Genomic DNA, 17,755 nt, shown 5'->3' with positions numbered 1-17,755 from the left:
TGTGGGTCCCTGAACGCTTGACAAGAAGAGTCTCGACATCAGCTGACCAGCAACAAGAGATACCACAACAATCCTGTGATAAAGATCTTCATTCTGCTAAGTGCTCTGGCTCTGATGCTGGTGCCGATGGCACAGACGACACCAATGCGGTGGTGGGCAATGGCACGGGCATGGCCAATGCCGATGCCGGTTCATGGTAATTCTAGTGTCCTCCCCACTCTTTTTTCTACCTCATGTGAGATGTCTGCTCCCTGTGCCTCTCCTAGAGGGGACATGGAGAGAATTTTTAATCAATCTCAAGTTAATCTTACAGGAGTTTTTTGTTTCAGCCTTAGAAACGCTAATTGCATTAGCCTTAAGACCAAAAATTTGACTAACTGGGAGGAGCCATTGCGGTCCAATCAGGTCTCAGGAAGCATTATCAGTGCTGTATTGAGCAAGGTAGCTTCGGGGAAGCAATCAGGCTCAGAGACCCCTGCAAACAGCAGCTCTGCTCTTAACATAACTACCTTGGCTATTATCTCCGAGGTACTAATCCCAGTGCCTCCTTCTTCTAGTAGTATTTATAAGGCCACTCATTTTAAGGCCTCTCCTTACTGTTCCCCTAATCTTGGTTTCCCCCCAACATTTACGCCTTGTCAGGATCATTCTTGGGAGAAACATCAAGTTGCTAAAGGTTTCTCCCTTTCCCCTTCTCTTAAGAGGTATGTTTATAACTTCAACAATAGTGCCAGCTCCTCTACAGGAGTAGGTTGGTCCTGGTTTCAATGGCTGATTTCTAATGAAAAGGGGGCTTCAGCCGATATTTCTGCACTGGCTCAGTTGGTAGGAGCCAAAAGTTGGCTGGCTAATATTTCTGGTACTGTTAGGGAAAGTGAACAAGGTAATAGACTTACATCTGTTTCTTTCAACTCTCTGTTGTATAATGCCACATTGCCTCCTGCAATGGTCTGTGTCCAATCCCCCTTCTTATTCCTTTTGGCTGAGGCACCTCATCGGGGATGCTGGATTGTTCTCATACTACCTGTCTCTTATCTGAGTGTTGGAATGGTTCCTGAACTGTAGCAGTGGTTATGAAAATTCCAACTTTTGTCCCAATCCCGGTCACTGCGGATCCTGATAAATTCCCTATTGTTGAGCTACTTAGAGTCCGCAGAGATTTTGGGATTACAGCGGCTATAGTGACAGCCGTGGCGATATCTGCTGCTGCAGCGGTTACGGCCGGAATGGCTATGGCCAATCAAGTACAAACTGCTGCCACCATTAATCAAGTTGTCCAACAAACTTCCACCATACTTGAATCCCAAAATACAATTAATCAACATATTTTGTCAGGGATTTTAGCTGCCAACCAAAGAATAGATTTACTCTAAGCTCAGGTAGAAGAATTGGCTGACTTAGTGCTTTTGGGTTGTGTTGACCAACCTGCACATTTATGCATAACCTCTGTCAGATTTAATGATTCCAGGAATGCTTCCCGCATCATTGGCGAATATTTGGCTGGAAATTGGTCCATGGAAGCGGAAGACATGATCCAGTCTCAACTAACCCAGATAGCTGTCTTGAATAACACCCGTGTTGATCCCGTGACTTTGGGTCAATTCACCGATTGGATATCTTCTGCTTTTTCCTTTTTTAAAGAGTGGGTGGGGGTAGGCATTTTTGGCGCAATGTGTTGCTTCGGTATGTTTCTCTGTTTGTGGTTTCTCTGTCGCCTCAAGGCCCGCAATGCTCACGATAAGGCTATGATCATCCAAGCTCTTGCAGCTTTAGAAAATGGCAATTCACCTCAAGTCTGGCTTGCGCAGCTTAAACAGTAAATCTTTGACATGGCCGTTGCACCCCAAGTTATTATAACATTGCACTGGGATCGGCATGTCTTTCCTCATTATTCTCTTGGTGTTGGAAAGCCCTTGCACTCTGCCGGTCTTGCTGCCATTGCACGCAGGTGGGTTTCCACACTAATGCTTCTCTATCGCCTTAAAGTCCGTGCCTTTCTTTCAGGGTGCTGTCAACTCGTTTGTCATTGTGTACAGCCACAGAACAGCCTCAGCTGTCCCCCTTCGTCCACCTTCATCACGATGCAGGATGCGAGGCAAAGCACTGCACTTGAGTGATCCCTCAACGGACCTCAAGGAAAGCATGTCCTATTGCATGCGGGTTTGACGTCCACACCCCCGCCCTACGAAAAAAGGCGTCGGCTGATATGGGGTCAGGTCTGGGGAAGGCGCCTCCTTAGGACTGAACCATACATTGCAGCCACTTCTGCACAGTAGGATAGGACCTCTACTTTCGCCTGCATTGTTTTATAAATTAGAAGGGGGAACTGTAGTAAGCCATTGTTGTAAATTGTGGCCGCCATTAGAAGATGGCGCCGGCTTCCACTGTGGCCTGTGATAAATCAAATTCCTTTGTGGAGAGTTGGCACGCTATCTCTTGCCACCCTATAAGAAAGACCCACGCGGCGGTTTAAGATTGGTATGTGGGAGACTTTATTAGGCTGTGCTTGGGCCCTCGGGAGGAAGGAGAAAGGAAGAAGGAGAAAGAAAGGGAGTCACTAAAAGATACTTAAATCAAGGCCTGAATAAACTGCTGAAAGAAGATTCCTGAGTTGCGTCTTCCTTGCGGGCAAGGGGTCGCGACACCTTGGTAACCACTTTGTCCTAACAGTTTCTTCCAAGGTTCCCATGAGATGGAGGCTGCCCCTACAACCTGTGACGCATTAAGAAGTTAGAATTGTATATCAACCATAGGCCCTCGGGAACTGCTCTCCAGACAGGCCTGGTTTGGTCCATCTTCTCTACACTAAGAAGAGAGAGGCTGATTTAGACACATCAATTCATCCTGACAAGGATGTTTGGCATGGAAGATGACTATTGCTCTCTCAGGTCCTACATAGCTGCCTACATCTTCTCCAAGGATCACTTCTCCATGGATCTTTGACGTTCTCAGCAGGTGGAAGATCACTTTCATTCCTATATTCTAAGACCAACTCTGTACCAGCTCTTCTGTAAGTTATATGAAGGGAAGAGTGTATGGTTAGGTTTAATAACAGCTTCAATTTCGGTTAGGAATCATTCTGTGGGATGAATAATGGTATTGGAAACTTGCGATATTTACAAGAGTATATAGGTGAAATGTAAATATGAAAGCAGAAATTTAGGTAAGATTTGAAGCCCAGAAGGCATTGGGCACTTGAGTGGGATAATTAGCTTTGAATTATGTGCTGCACAGTTGTCTCAGATAAATCAATCTACAATGGTATAGGACCTTGTACCTTGGATGATTGAATGATGAAGAGAACACCCAGTCAAAAAGCGATGGTGGGTAGGACTAGGAAGGTAATCCGTTGGCTTAGAAAGAAGAGTGAGTATAGGATTTGGACTCAAAGTTCTTTAGCAGTAGGGTTTCAGGTAGAGAGTGAATGTAAATGTCAGCAAATGTGAAGAGTCAGTCACAATGATGAACTGGGGAAAACATGTAGGAAAGCAGACATCAATAGAAATATTAGGAAATCAAGCAAAGTATAAAGAGAGTGATAGGATTAGACATTTTCAACAGGCTTGAGGTTGAATATATAATCTTAGGAAGAAACAAATATGTAGTCACCAATAGGATTGACATTTGAGAGCATTAGGCAACCTCTACATGGATGATTTTAGTAATCCATGATCACTTTCAAATTAGGTTTTGGTACAATTGTAAGTGTGACTTTTGCTTTTTGTGTCCAGAATATTTATGTGATAAAATATATATGTAGATCAGGTGACATGAGTATTTCTTCCACCATTTCTGGGAGCAATATTTTAAAGACGTATAAATTAGTATGGGGGTACAAATTGGTGTACCCTGTGTCTGTGAATATAGAGATAAGGCATGAATAGACCATACTCTGAATAAATAATATTACTGGATCAACTTTAAATAATGGATTGAATAGATATCTGAAAATATATGAGAAATATTATATTGATATACAATCATTCATTCCAACCAGTTATATATCTAATGGTCATCTTATGGTTATGGTATATCATGAAGGGTGTGTGAGTTCTGTTTCAAAAGTGATTATGGAATTTGAAAATAATGTATTTGGCAAGAAGGTTCATGAAAAGACCAGTCAAGAAACAGAGAGAAATACATGTGTTCTGGAGCAGGAAGTGACTGAAAGTGAAACAAATGCCTATAAATTCGCTAATTAGTGTATGAAATATATATCCTATGATGTGCATAAACTGCAGAAATAGTAATGTACCAGTGTTGAATAAAAATGAATGTCAAAATACACATCATTTCCAATAGGAATCTACTTGCATTGAGGTTAAACTGAGTCAGTTGCTCTAGAAATATTAGGATATGTATGCACCTTTCACTGAAGTTAGTTTTCAGTACTAGGAAACAAATATGTATTTCAGGTGGATGAATATTTCTGAGAATAATCTTGTGAAATGTTGATTATTAATCCACATACATGAACATGAATGAATTTAGGGAGTTTATATAAAACACATATTTCATAATTTGAAAAATCTGGATAGTATATATACACACACACACACACACACACACACACACACACAAACACAGACATTAAGAAGTCGCTATATATATGCCAATCGAATTTCACCATGAAATATATATCATCCACAGATCCAAAAACATTTATTTTACTGAACATGGATTCATGTATAATGTTGTTCAACTAGGAAGCTTCCCTTAGTTTGAATTTTCAGTTCCAAAAGAGTTTAGGTGGAGTGATCACTTCTCACAATTTGTATCTGCCAAGTCAGGCACCTCACAAAAATATATGTGTGATATCAGATTGGAGTCTATATGTGCATATAAAAATACATGTGCTGAATAGGCTACAGAGAAAGGGAGACAGGAATTCACATATTTGTTAAATTTAAAAACACATGGAGAACTATTTCAAAAAAAATTGACTAGATTTATAATACCTACCCTTTATCTTGCAAAGGGCAATTCCAATATACACTATGCCTCCACTGAACTCTTGTATTTCAATTCTCTTTGGGTTATTTTTCTCCATCATATTAGTATTAGTAGTTAGAGTCTAGAAGGGTATGGGTTATTGTGAGGGATTTAGTATTTTGAATGAAAAATTCGAAAATGAATCCAATGTGTATGCAAATATGTGGTATACAATTATCTTCCCACTCTCATCCAGAACAATGCCTTTACATTACCTTCGCCCCAAGTAAGACACAATTAGAGGAGAAGAGTTAGAAATTCTGTAAATACATATCTGGAATGGACAATGCTCAGGAGTTCACAACCTTGGAGATGGTAGAGGATTTTCCAAAAGTAAGGGACAGGGTTGATCACCCAACCTGATCTTTCATTAAAATTGGGAGCCATCTTGGCACAAAGCCATAAAAAGATAATTTTTCTTTACTATATATTACTGCAAATTCTGAACCTGCTTGTAATGCCTGCCCGTGCCTTTAACTCACCCATTCCTGGGTTTCTGACCAGATCCCAGCCCTCTCTGAAACATTGGTGACACCTGATAAATTATGGCCTTCTTCTGGCCAGACAACGACCCTCTCTGAGGCTCTAATGGTCCTCATAATTTCTGATGCTGGGGCCAGCAAAAAAAATGTAAACTACAATTAGTGTGATGCTTGTCAAAGTTCTGTTTTCTGTAACCCCAATTTTGTGTAATTTTCTGGGCTATAAAGCTGGGCTGTAGGAAATGTGAGGATGCTGTCTTGTTCCTGCCATTTTGAGAGGGAGAGGCAGCCAGGCCGGTTGAAATAATAAGCTTGCCTTAATTTGATTTTGAGTCAGTGGTCTTTTCTTGCGTCCTGGTCTAACATTTTGGATTTCCCCAGCGAGATGATCTGACCAGATCACAAGACCAGACTGCTGGTAATTCTGAAGCTGGCTTTTCCTCCAGGGCTCCGGACTGTAGAGCCAAGTTCCAAGGCCTTGGAGTGAGCCTTCATTCCGGGGGGAGCACTGCAGTGAACCATCGCACTAAAACTATTAGCGAGCTTCTGGTGGAGGAGGCCTCTATAGTTAAGTGGCACATTTATAACATCTGATATCTGGTTAAGAGAAAACTCTTGGGATGACTGAGAGGTGGCCTGGGGAGGCTCACATATACTACTGCCTGGGACAGTAACAAGAATCATTCTGTCCTCTGTTCTGTTTTGTAAAGAATTCCTCTGAAAGGGTAGAAAGGTGCCGACGGGCATGCAGGAGCTACTACCCCGGAGCTTTAGCAAAACGTTGCATTGCTTCTCTGTTTTTCTGTTTCGGCACCGGGTTTCTGTTTTTTGGTGTTTTGTTCTGTGTTCTGTATTTTTGTTTGTTTGTTTGTTTTTGTGCGTTTTGTTGTGTGATTTCTGTGGTAAAAACTTAAGGATATTGGACGTGAAAATGGGTAATAAAGCAAGTAAGCCTGACACCATTTTGGACTGTGTTTTAAGGAACTGTGATGAACTTTACCCCCCTTGGTTAAGCAGGATGAGAGAATCCCCTAGCTGGCTGCCTGGAGCACACCCACTGCAGAGGGCAATGACTGCTGGCAACCTAAGAACTGAGTATCTCTCAGGTTAACAAGTGAAACTCCTTTAAAGCCCCTTGTCCCTCCAGATCAAGAGAGTCACCACAATGGACAGAGTCCCCTGTGTCTCTCCTTTGTTAGCAAAGCAGTAAACGTCCATTTTTATTTTTCTCAAACCCTGTCCTCATTATTAAATTGGTATTAATTGGCTTCAAGGTCAGGAACAGGAATTTAAGTTACAAATTTTGATACGCCCCCCGACCCTGGAACTTTCTGAGAGCTGACTACTGAAATGTTAGGAGACGGAGCATACTTGGGGTGGAACCAAACCAGAGGAACTAATCCTGTAAGTAAAAAGAGGAACTGAGGGACTCTGAGCAGCTTCCAAAGCCCTGTTGCTTCAGGGAATTCCCTCCATCCTTCCCTGCACTGTAAGGATTATGCCACCTCTGTCTTCTTAAAAAAAAAGAAAAAGTAAAAGGGGACACTAAAGGCAGTAAAGTCACCATGGAGACCCTTGATATTACATTTCAGGTTGCCTTTCTGTGAAAACATTTGGTCCCCTTGTAGGGATATCTATGGTGCCACTGGTGTAGGAGATTGTTCTCTTATCTGCTCTGTTTTAAAGGCTTCTGTCTGTCAGCCATAGTCTGGAGCTCCTTTCTGTCTGTCTTGTGTCTTTGTTTCTGGCCCTTTAAGACTTGTGCAATAATGTGTTGATTTTATAAATTGTTTCTTGGGAATGATCTTAGCTGAATGTGTGTCTAAATGATGATGTTTTATTGTAACAATCTGGTATCTGAATGGGTTTTTGAAGCATTGCACAATCTTGCAGTTAAAAGTCGGGTTTAGGTAATTGTTTAGTTTATGATTTCAGATAATTCAAGCCAGAGAACTTAAATACTTAGGATGGAAAACTAAAGAACTCTACTTCCAAGTTGGCAAGTAACTTCCCAAATATTCAGTCTTATTTTTCACCAATTTTGAATTGGGTTGACTGGGAAAATATCACAGTGTGTACCAGTGCATTAATTTGGACAAGGATAGTAAATCATTGTATGGTATCTGTTGACAAAACAAGATGTAAAGATATAAATTTTTGTGAATTGTGTCTTAAACTTGTATCATAATTTTCAACATGGGAACCTGAAAATTATGGTTAAAATGCCTTAGGCCCGAGGTGTCTACTCAGAATAGCAGTTTTTCCCTGCTCCTTCCAGTCCTCAGCCAGGACTTATGTTGAAACACAAATGAAAGTAGCCTACAAGCTCAGTAGGAGACTTATCTGAGGCCTGGGGGGGGGGAAGGGTAAATTGTATGGTATTTACTAATTACTGGCCAGTCATTTTTTCTAGGACTCTTATTTTTTTCCTTATTTTTTGAGCTCATGATTTTGATATTACAGACCTACGTTAATGTTTTTCTGATAAGTACTCTTTCACCAACCGTGGAGTTTTTGAAACATTGCAATGGAGATTTCACCTGCAAAAAGCTACAAGGTCTTTACTATTATTATGTGTGCAAACATTGGTATGTGTTGTATGTCTATATATACGTATATCCGTATATCATATATATGATACACAAATAAACATATATAAGGTGTGCACATAAAAAAGGAGCACTCATAAAAACAAATTTTAAAAAGTGGATTCAAAGATCTTTAATTCACGTGGTTTAAATGGTTCTATTTAAATTGGAAAAACAGATTAAAATAAATGTCTTTAAATTTAAGCTTACAAGTTTTTCTAGGTGTTCAAAAATCTAATAAAATATTAATGTCAAAAAAGGTCTAATATGCCTTGGTTCTAGGACTTTTCCTTCAACAAATAAAATGGTTTACACTGTTCAATACATTTGTCTAATATTTTGATAAATAATTAATGTAAATTTGATATGGGATTACTCATTCATGAGTACTTGTGTTAGATAACTGATTGATTTAATAAGATCTGTATAAGTTTGTTCTAAAGTCTGTATAAGATTGTAAAATTCAGTCATGTGTTGAAGAGACAAAAATTTCTTAAAACATAAGTTTACCCATAACATTGTGTTTATTAGGTTTTATTTTTCTAGAGCAAGCAACCATAAAAATTAAACAACTTATTAAATAAGAACTGTTATTTTAGAGCACTGTACTGCAATTTCTTTAAAAGCTAAACTTGGTTAATGTAGAAATATCAATGTAATTGCGATGCTATTAATGTGCTCATATCTTCCAGGTGTACAAGCCTGTAAGGTAGAAACTTTAAAAGAGCATTATATCAAGCTGGTGTTCTGAAGTTGCATGGTAAAAAAATATATATATTGGGGATTTATTTACCTGTTATCAATAAGATATGTAAACTTTTATGTTACCTTTTACATTGGAGAACAATTTTAATGTATTTTTAAGTTAATGAGAGCCTAATCTATGTAAAGGTTAAAAACTTTCAGCCTTTCTTTAATTCATGTTTCAAATGTTATATCATATGGTTTTAGCTAATGTTCATTTGATCTCAAACAATTTATGTAAACTTTGTAAAATGATATTTAAAAGAACAAAGATCAGCTTTAGAACTAAAACACTTACGATTTATAAAGAGCCCTGCCTTACCTGAGATACAGCTCTGTGTCCCATCTTACTACATATGAGAATGACTACGAAAGCAGTAGGTCATATGTTATTTCATTTAAAGTTATGTTCAAAAGTTTTTTTTTTTTCTGTCAAGATTACTAGGATCTCATACAGGTGATAAAATGTATAACTCAGCCAAAAAATTCAGGGTAGCTATTACACGAACTAAGTATATTCACTCTTGTTAATTTTATTTTGTAATTTCCTTATAAATGATCTAAAGATTCCCTGTTAATGTTTTACAGAAGTGTTGCTTTAAGAACACAACATGGGTTAATTTAAGATAATAAGTCATCACCTACAAGACAGACAGAATAATACAGATCCAAATTAATAAAAAGATAAATAATTTTAAATAATAGACATTAAAGCCCAGTACACTTAATATAAGACTGTTAAAATTTATTTGCTGAATGTTTAAGATTAGGATTTAAAATTAAAGTTAAATGAAAAGGGACAAAAAAAACAATATTTGGTTCTTGCCCTCTGAGTCAGTCTGTATCCAGGGAACAGGGCACTTCTCTAAAAAGCATTGCAACTCTGAGCCACATAACCTCCTAATCAGGGAGATTAATGAGACTACTGGAGAACAGAAAGCCAATCAGTGTATTTTCTATGAAGAAGACAGTCATCAGAGAAGGGAGACATCCCTGATGCTTCTGAGGGAAGACACATGGTCAAGCAAGACCTGGACCCACCTAGCGCAAATGGCACTAGCAGAACTGAGTAGCTGCTCTCAAGTTTCCCCAGGAATGACTCCCAGAAAAGCTCAGATGATTGTTAACAATAGATAGAAACAAAAGTCAGTTTGACTGCTTCATCTTAAAAACTTAGCAAAGACAGTGAAACCCAAAATACAGCCATTGCTGGGCATTTCAAATAATAAGAGTAATAATAATATTTTAAGGTATACAGTTTATGTTAGCCTCCCAAAATAAGTAAGACTGGAGGCTACAAAGAAGGATTCTCAGACAAGAATGCCTAATAAGTGTAAAAAGAGACTATCAACAGGAGCTGCCAGAGGCAGTAGTTATTAGTTTAAGGCCTACAGATATTCCTAACCTACACAGGTAGGCTTGGTGTTTGCTAGTACGATTATCCATCCCTGAGTAACAGAATAAAAGGTTTCTCTATTAGACCCAGTGTTCATACTAGAAAAAGGATTTTGCAAGATCAGATGACATTAAATAATTAAACTGTATCTTATGGGGAGGGAAAACTGTAACACTAAAAGTTAAATATTAAGTTGACAGTCCTGATAACTGGGGATATTAAAGACTGGTGAGAGAACTTCTATACAGTGACATGTTCCAGGTGCTGCAAAATTTATTCAGTAGTCATGTTTTTTGTTTCTCTCATAGAAGAACCCATCCCCAGATGACTTAACAAACTGTTCTTCCTCAACCAGACTTCAAACCGAACTGACATCTAAAAGGCAACTCATGTCCCTCAGGCCGTGCCCCCTCACTTCACACTCTCTCAGCTCAGAAGAAGCTAAAATGAGTGATGCCTCTCTTCTTACAACAATGGAGCCAAAAATAAATAGACTATCAATATAATTAATTAATTAAGTCAGGTAAAATCAGGGAGTCCAGTTTTGGGTGAGTTCAAAAATAGGGAGACTGTGACCTGAGGGATTAAAATTCCCTCAGTGCTCTTCCCCTACCCTATCAAAGATTTGAAAGGGAAACATTAGAAAAGGGGGGAATGATAGACCCAACCTGATCTTTAATTAAAATTGAGAGACATCATGCCACCACCATGAAAAGATAATTTTGGCTTAACTATAAATTACAGCAAATTCTGAACCTGCTTGGAATGCCTTCCTGTGCCTTGAACTCACCCATGCCTGGCTCTCTGACCATATAACAGCCCTCTCTGAAACTTTGTTAACACCTCATGAATATTGGCCTTCCCTGGCCAGACAACGACCCTCTCTGAGGCTCTAATAGTCCTCATAAATTCTGATGTTGGGGCCAGCAAAAAAAAAATGTAAACTACCATTAGTGTGATGCTTGTCAGAGTTCTATTATCTGTAATCCCACTTTTGTGTAACTTTGTGGGCTATAAAGCTGGACTGTAGAAAAGGTGAGGTTGCTGTCTTGTTCCTGCCATTTTAGGAGTGAGAGGCAGCTGGGGTGATGGAAATAATAAGCTTGCTTTAATTTGATTTTATTTGAAGTTAGTGGTCTTTTATTGTGTCCCGGTGTAAAAGGTAAACACTCCACCGACATGGAACTCTGCCGGCCTAAAGACTTCTTGAGAAACTGCCTTTGAGGATGGGCACTTGACATATATGTTGTTGTCAGGAGCTTTAGCTTCCATTCTAATGAGACCATCAAAGTTGGGTCTGAATCTATGTGACCTGGAGTACATTGTTTCTTATTTTCCAAAGAACATGAGGCAGCAGTGCTGATTTCTCTCTTTGTAGGTAAACTGTGGCCACTGAAAGCTAAGTGTCTCTGCATGTGGACTGTGAAGCCATTTGGTCATCCTCCACTTTTCATGGTGTTTCATGCTGCTGCACTGGGAGTTTGGTAGTTGCTTCACGAAATACAAGGAGTTCAACTGGAACACAGTGTTGGAGGGAGTCCTGTCACGTGTGGTAGGTCAGGGTCTGCAGGAGAATGCACCAACCAGGCTTCTATCCCACATGGCTTGCCCCCTTGACCATAGCAACCTGATTCTGAACATTGCCCTGAAACATCTCCATATAACAAGATGCCTTTTATGGAGAGGTTTCAGACATATAAGTGATTCCAGTCTGCACCATGTCAGCCACAAGACATTTGGAAGTCCATGGCAGATCCACATGGCCCTACCACAGATGTTTTATCACACACCTGCACACCACAGCTCTGAGCCCACTACTCAGCAGGCTACAACATACTGGCATCTCTGTTCTACACCATTTTCATGAAACCCAGAAAATCAAGGAACTCTCTGGTGTACTGATGATCATAAAGAGGACATCCGAAGATTTTCCAGTGCTAACTGGTCATGGGAATTTCAAAAATTTCATGGAATTAATCTAGCCATTTTTCAAGGAGGAATTTGGAGAAACTGTGGGTTTGAAATCATTCAGGAACCATTAAATTTTGAGGAAGCACATTTCAAGGAATGCTCTGGAGAACTCTCAGAGGCAAGGCTTCTCAAAGAGTGGCCAAAAGGACACATGAACCCAGGCCCATTGAGGTCTCCAATGTGAGGTCCATGTGTGTTTTGACTCTCAACTATGGCTGCCAAGTCTTTCAGAATAAAATCATGTGATATCCTGTCTGAAATTGACAGTGCTCTGTGGAAATTCACCCTGGGCTTAGATCTCAGTTTCCAAGGGCGACTCTCATGTGTGGCCTTCTAAAATCCCAACACAATTCATGGCAATACTTCTCTGAGGTCAGTTCCAGAACTCAGTCTCCAACGGGAATCACACCAGACTTCAAGCCCAGGTGGACCCAGGCATCTCTTCCAACCACCACACAAATGACCACAATTAAAACAAAAACACTTACATATGGCACTCATCTTCTTCAACATAGACACTCATCATAAATTCTGGCTGGATGTTTCCATGAGGGGCGCAGCCCAAGACACTGTCCAAAATAAGCTCCCTTGCCCCTCATTTGCCTAAAGTCAGTGTGGAGTTTACACGCTTCCTCTGAACCAAGAGTGATCAAGTAGGCATGCTCTATAACTGGTCCACTTCTCCAATTTGAGGCCTACTGACTGTCTGGTATAGATTCTTTATGTGAATTGGTGTCATGAGAAAACCCAAGCACCTATTGGCTAGACTCTACAGGGCTTTAAAGAACTGATTTGACCCAAATGATCCCTATTCTCACTTGATGGATGTCAGGAAGCTTACAGAGGAAGGCGAGAGACTTCTTCTACAATGACTGCTCTTTTGGCCATTTTGGTTTTAGATGCAAACTTGGAAACTTTCTTTAGATACATCAGGTGCTGAGAATCTAAGCCACTGCCTCGCACAGGGCCAAGAGGCTGATTCAGCCACATCCTTTTCCAAAGCAATTAAGCAAGGAGCCACAGGTGATGCCCATTCATTTCCATTTGAAAAATGTTTTCTTGAGGCTTCACAAAGGGGTGGCCTGAGGCAAAGACCTTCTTAACTTCAGAACAACAGAAAAATAGGTAAGAAAAAACCCAAAGCAGTGTTTCTCCACTGAGACTTTACTGGTCACACTGATATGTGAGTTTTCTGAGATGCTCCCATTCCCTTCAGCTATCCAGTTCATGGCCCTGTCACAGAGATTGGAGGTGGTACATATCTTGAAAACAAAACCATGAGGCTATTCTGGAGAGTGGCCAGTATTCAGGAAGAAAAGTGGAACTTAGGAAGATTTCAGGTGTTGCCCATCCATAAGGCAAGCCACTCTCCAATTTTAAATTGGGCAGGATGAATGCTGGGAAGCTTTTTACAAGACAGGACACAACCATTGATGCATTTGCATTTCAAATGTTTACAACAACGGATACAGTGGGATACACAGGCATTGAAACACTCGCATTGTCAAAGGACTTTCTAGGAACATTCCAGTCCAAACAAACAAACCACCTTTCCTAACTATTCTCAGAACATGAGACAAAACCACAAACTCACACCGATACCCACAATAGCACCTCCTTCCCTCAAGTATGTCCTCTGACTGGTGGGCCATACTATGTTCCCCCGAAATGGCCTGTCCTGTCTCAGATCTGGTCTTCTTTGCCAACTCTTTGAAGTTGTCAGGAACCATGGTTGAGCCACTACCTGCTTTCTCAGAAAAGGCCCCTCTTCAGAGCTCTCCTGGCATTTGGCCATCATCACATAAGTAGGTACCAAGAACGACTGACTCTGTACTTGGTGAATCCAAACAATTGAGACCACTGGGACTGGGACTGGGACTTGCTCTGTGTGCCTGTCTTCCTGGATCCCAAGATCAGAGAGTTCCATCACCAAGGAAGTGTGGTAGGTCACTTCCTTCAGGAACTGAATGAGGTCACTGCCTTGGGAACCACTTTGTCCTAACAGTTGCTTCAAAGGGTCCCATGAGATGGAGGCTGCCCCTACTTTCTGTGACACTTTCACAAGTTAGAATGGTATATCAACCATAGTGACCCAGGAACTGCTCTTCACACAGGCCTGGTTTGGTCCATTTAATCTACATTAAGAAGAGAGAGGCTGATTCAGACACATCCCTTCATTCGGACCAGGTTGTTTGACATGGAAATTGACATGGAGTTGACTTTTGCTCTCCCAGGTCCTTCATAGGTGAAAAGGTCTGTCTAACGTCAGAGGAAAAAACCACCAAGAGACTGTCTCATGCAACAGAAAAGGGTTTAAAGGGGGTCCAGCATGCTGGGGCTCATAGCTCACTTCAGAGGAGGAAAGAAAAAGAGCCCCGAGAACAAATTGAGCAAAGTTTATATACATTCTTTAGAGGGCAGGGACTTTACATACCTCATTGCCTCCTTTAGCAAATCATCATGAATCATGGGAAAATCAAATTAGAACTCTAAAACATGATTAGTACATTCATTGGCGGAAACAGGTCGGGAAGCGGGTGATTGGTCAGCCCTGAGAAGTTGTATACATTTAAATTGATTGGTTGAAGTCCTGAGATGTATTCGGGCTGAGCTGCACAGTTTCTGGGAAGGGGTTGTTTAGTAACTAGGTGGTCAGGGAAGATTTTAACACACAGCTAATTGGCAGTTCCGGGAATTGTCTTAACTGCTACAGGAATTTCAGGTGCTGAGTGCAGCTTGTAAACTTTACAAAACCCGGTTCTTACATTTCAGTTTCAATTTCTTTTATTCTTTCATTCCCCACTCCTTTTTCTGACTACTTTTAATCTTAAAAGTAATGAATCATAATTATTGCGGGGTCTCACATTCTATTGCTGCCAGTGGAGCATATTTCTGTCTGATTACCACGAGTTTTCCTGCCCACTCTGAGCCTGGAGAAAGGAAACTATGCGGTTAAGCAAACAAGGTCCCACAGTTAGCAACACCGTAAGTATGATAAGGGGTCCTGCTAAGTCTGATAATAGTGTAGTTATCCAGGGGGACTGGGTAAAAAATGATTCAAACCACCCTTGTTTTATCTCCCTTTCTCTATGGCGCTCTTCAAGGCATTTTCTCAATTTACTCATGGATTCTTTTACAACTCTAGTATGGTCAGCATAAAAACAACATTCTTCTCTCAGTGCAGCACAGAGGCCCCCCTCCCTCATTAAGAGGAGGTCTAATCCTCATCTGTTCTGTAAAACAAATTAAGAGAGAGAGGTTAAGGATTCCTGCAAAACTGTGATGGAGGTCTCTAACGTCTTCAAGTCTTGATCTATTGCTGTTTCTAATTGGGCCATTTGTTGTGACCCACGGATCATCGCAGCTGTTCCTGTACCCACTCCTGCAGCAGCTCCTATCCCTAATAGGATGGCTAGAGTAAGGGACACTGGCTCCCGGCGAAATTGGGTTGTTTTTCCCCCCAGTAGACGTTGAAATGATTCTGCATCATGCTAGAGCACCCTGGGGAGTATCTGCACCATTACACAATAATTTACAGAGCTGTCCAATACCTGAGCTGAAATGCAAGGAGTTCTGACTTTGTGGAGTTCAGTACCATAAAGGTCCCTTTAATTAGTTTCCAAGGGGAGCAGTCAGCTGTACTCTGAACTGGGGAAGTAGGCAAAGACAGAAACCGGGAAGTATGAGATGGTAGAGGGGTTCTGGTACATCTAGGCATGGGAGGTTTAGGAGGCTTAATTTCAGGCTTGAGGAAACTGGGCCCTATTGCTGTGGGATTTTCTTCCTTTTTTAGCCGGATGATGAACCAGAGCCCAAAGTCATAACCAGGGCCATAAATATAGAATCACATTCCCCAAGTATTTCCCATAGGCCATGTTGTTCTGAGGTACCCCCTTCCTTTGGAATTGAAAGTTATATTGAGTAGGTAACATAGACTATTCTTTCCACAGTGAGTTTTTGACACCACTTGGCTAGCGGCACATTTCTTGGGATCAATCCAGGTGCCATTTCGTCCTACCTGAATCGTACTGTGTGGGGAGTTTGGGTTCCACCATGCAGCTCCCGAGTGTTCACAACCCCAAGTTCTACAATAAAAGTCACTGGGTCCTCCACAGGTTTGGGCCTGTTTGCAACTTCAGAAATCAGCTGGGCACACATAAAAATCAATACTGGCTAGTTTACACCTGAGCTGGGAAAAATGACATCCATAAATCATGGGGTAAGGTCGTCTATGTTGCCCTGGTTTGGGTTTGAGTGGGATCTGTGTAGGGTCCTCTATGTCAGGGAGATCCCGGTCAGAGAGGCCTATGGCAAGCTGACAAATGTCCGGGTGGAGAGATGGCCACCAAGTCCATAAGGCGGCTGTATGTGAAATAGACCACACTACTTGCCCAGTAGGATTTATAACTTGCCATTGTTGCTGAACAGGCTGATGGGGATTAGGACTGCTGGTGGTCAGAGGAAGAATACGCAGCCCTACCCACACAACAGACATGCAACTTGAGAGGGTTACCAGTCTGTTCCAGTTTCCACCCAGAGTCTGGACAGTGCGCAGGCTTGAGATGGGATGCATGGATCCAGGAAGTGATCCCATCCACTTTCACCACTGTAGGTGTTATAAGCAGAACCTGGTATGGTCCTTTCCAGCAGGGTTCCAGGGATGACACCTGATGCCGTCTCATGTAGACGAAGTCTCCCACTTGATACTGATGTGGGGTTCCCTCGTCTCCAGGCTGATAAGCAGTGGCCAACTGTTTCCACAGGTATCGCTGGGTGCTGGGTTTGTTCAAGGGCCTTAAGTCTGTCAAGCAAGGGGGTGTGAAAGGAATCATTAAGTCTCAGAGTTAGGGTTAGTTCCCTTACTGGAGGAGGGGCACCATAGAGAATTTCATAAGGGGTGAGACTACACAAAAAGGCAGAGGGGGTATTTCTTGCATGAAACAGTGCATAAGGTAGGAGCATAGTCCAATTTTATAATCTGGTCTCCAAGCTTAATTTCGTTAAGGTCTCTTTGATGTTTCTATTCATCCTTTCTACCAGTCCTGAGTTCTGGGGTCTATAAGCACAATGTGACTTCCAATTAATCCCCAGGGTCCTGGCGAATCCCTAACATACCTGGGCCACGAATGCCACCCCGTTATCGGACCCTATTACCTTAGGCAGGCGGAACCTTGGAAAATGTCTTCTAGGAACTTTTCGACCACCATCTGAGCCATTTCTTTCTTCATGGGGAAGGCTTCGACTCATCCTGAAAAAGTATCTACAAAGACTAAGAGATATTTACGTCCATAACTTGCTGGCTTAATTTCAGTAAAGTCCACTTCCCAGAATTGTCCTCGTCTGGTTCCTCGTAAGTGCTTCCCTGCAGGAAGCTTGGATGGGTAAGTATTAAATAATTGGCAGACTTGACAAGCTCTAGTCACCTGCTCAGCTATTTCTTTCCTCTGTGAGTCAGTCAATAATAAGTCCTTTCTTCGGTCCTTTAAGAGTGCCTATAACTTTTTTGAGCCTAAGTGGATGAGCTGGTGTATGTCTTTGACATAAAGGTGGGCTTTTTGAAATTGTAAACTTGGCTCTGTAGG

This window comes from Callospermophilus lateralis, chromosome 12 (genome assembly GCF_048772815.1).
Source record: "Callospermophilus lateralis isolate mCalLat2 chromosome 12, mCalLat2.hap1, whole genome shotgun sequence".
In the NCBI taxonomy this organism is placed as follows: domain Eukaryota; kingdom Metazoa; phylum Chordata; class Mammalia; order Rodentia; family Sciuridae; genus Callospermophilus; species Callospermophilus lateralis.
This window is presented reverse-complemented; position numbering follows the sequence as displayed.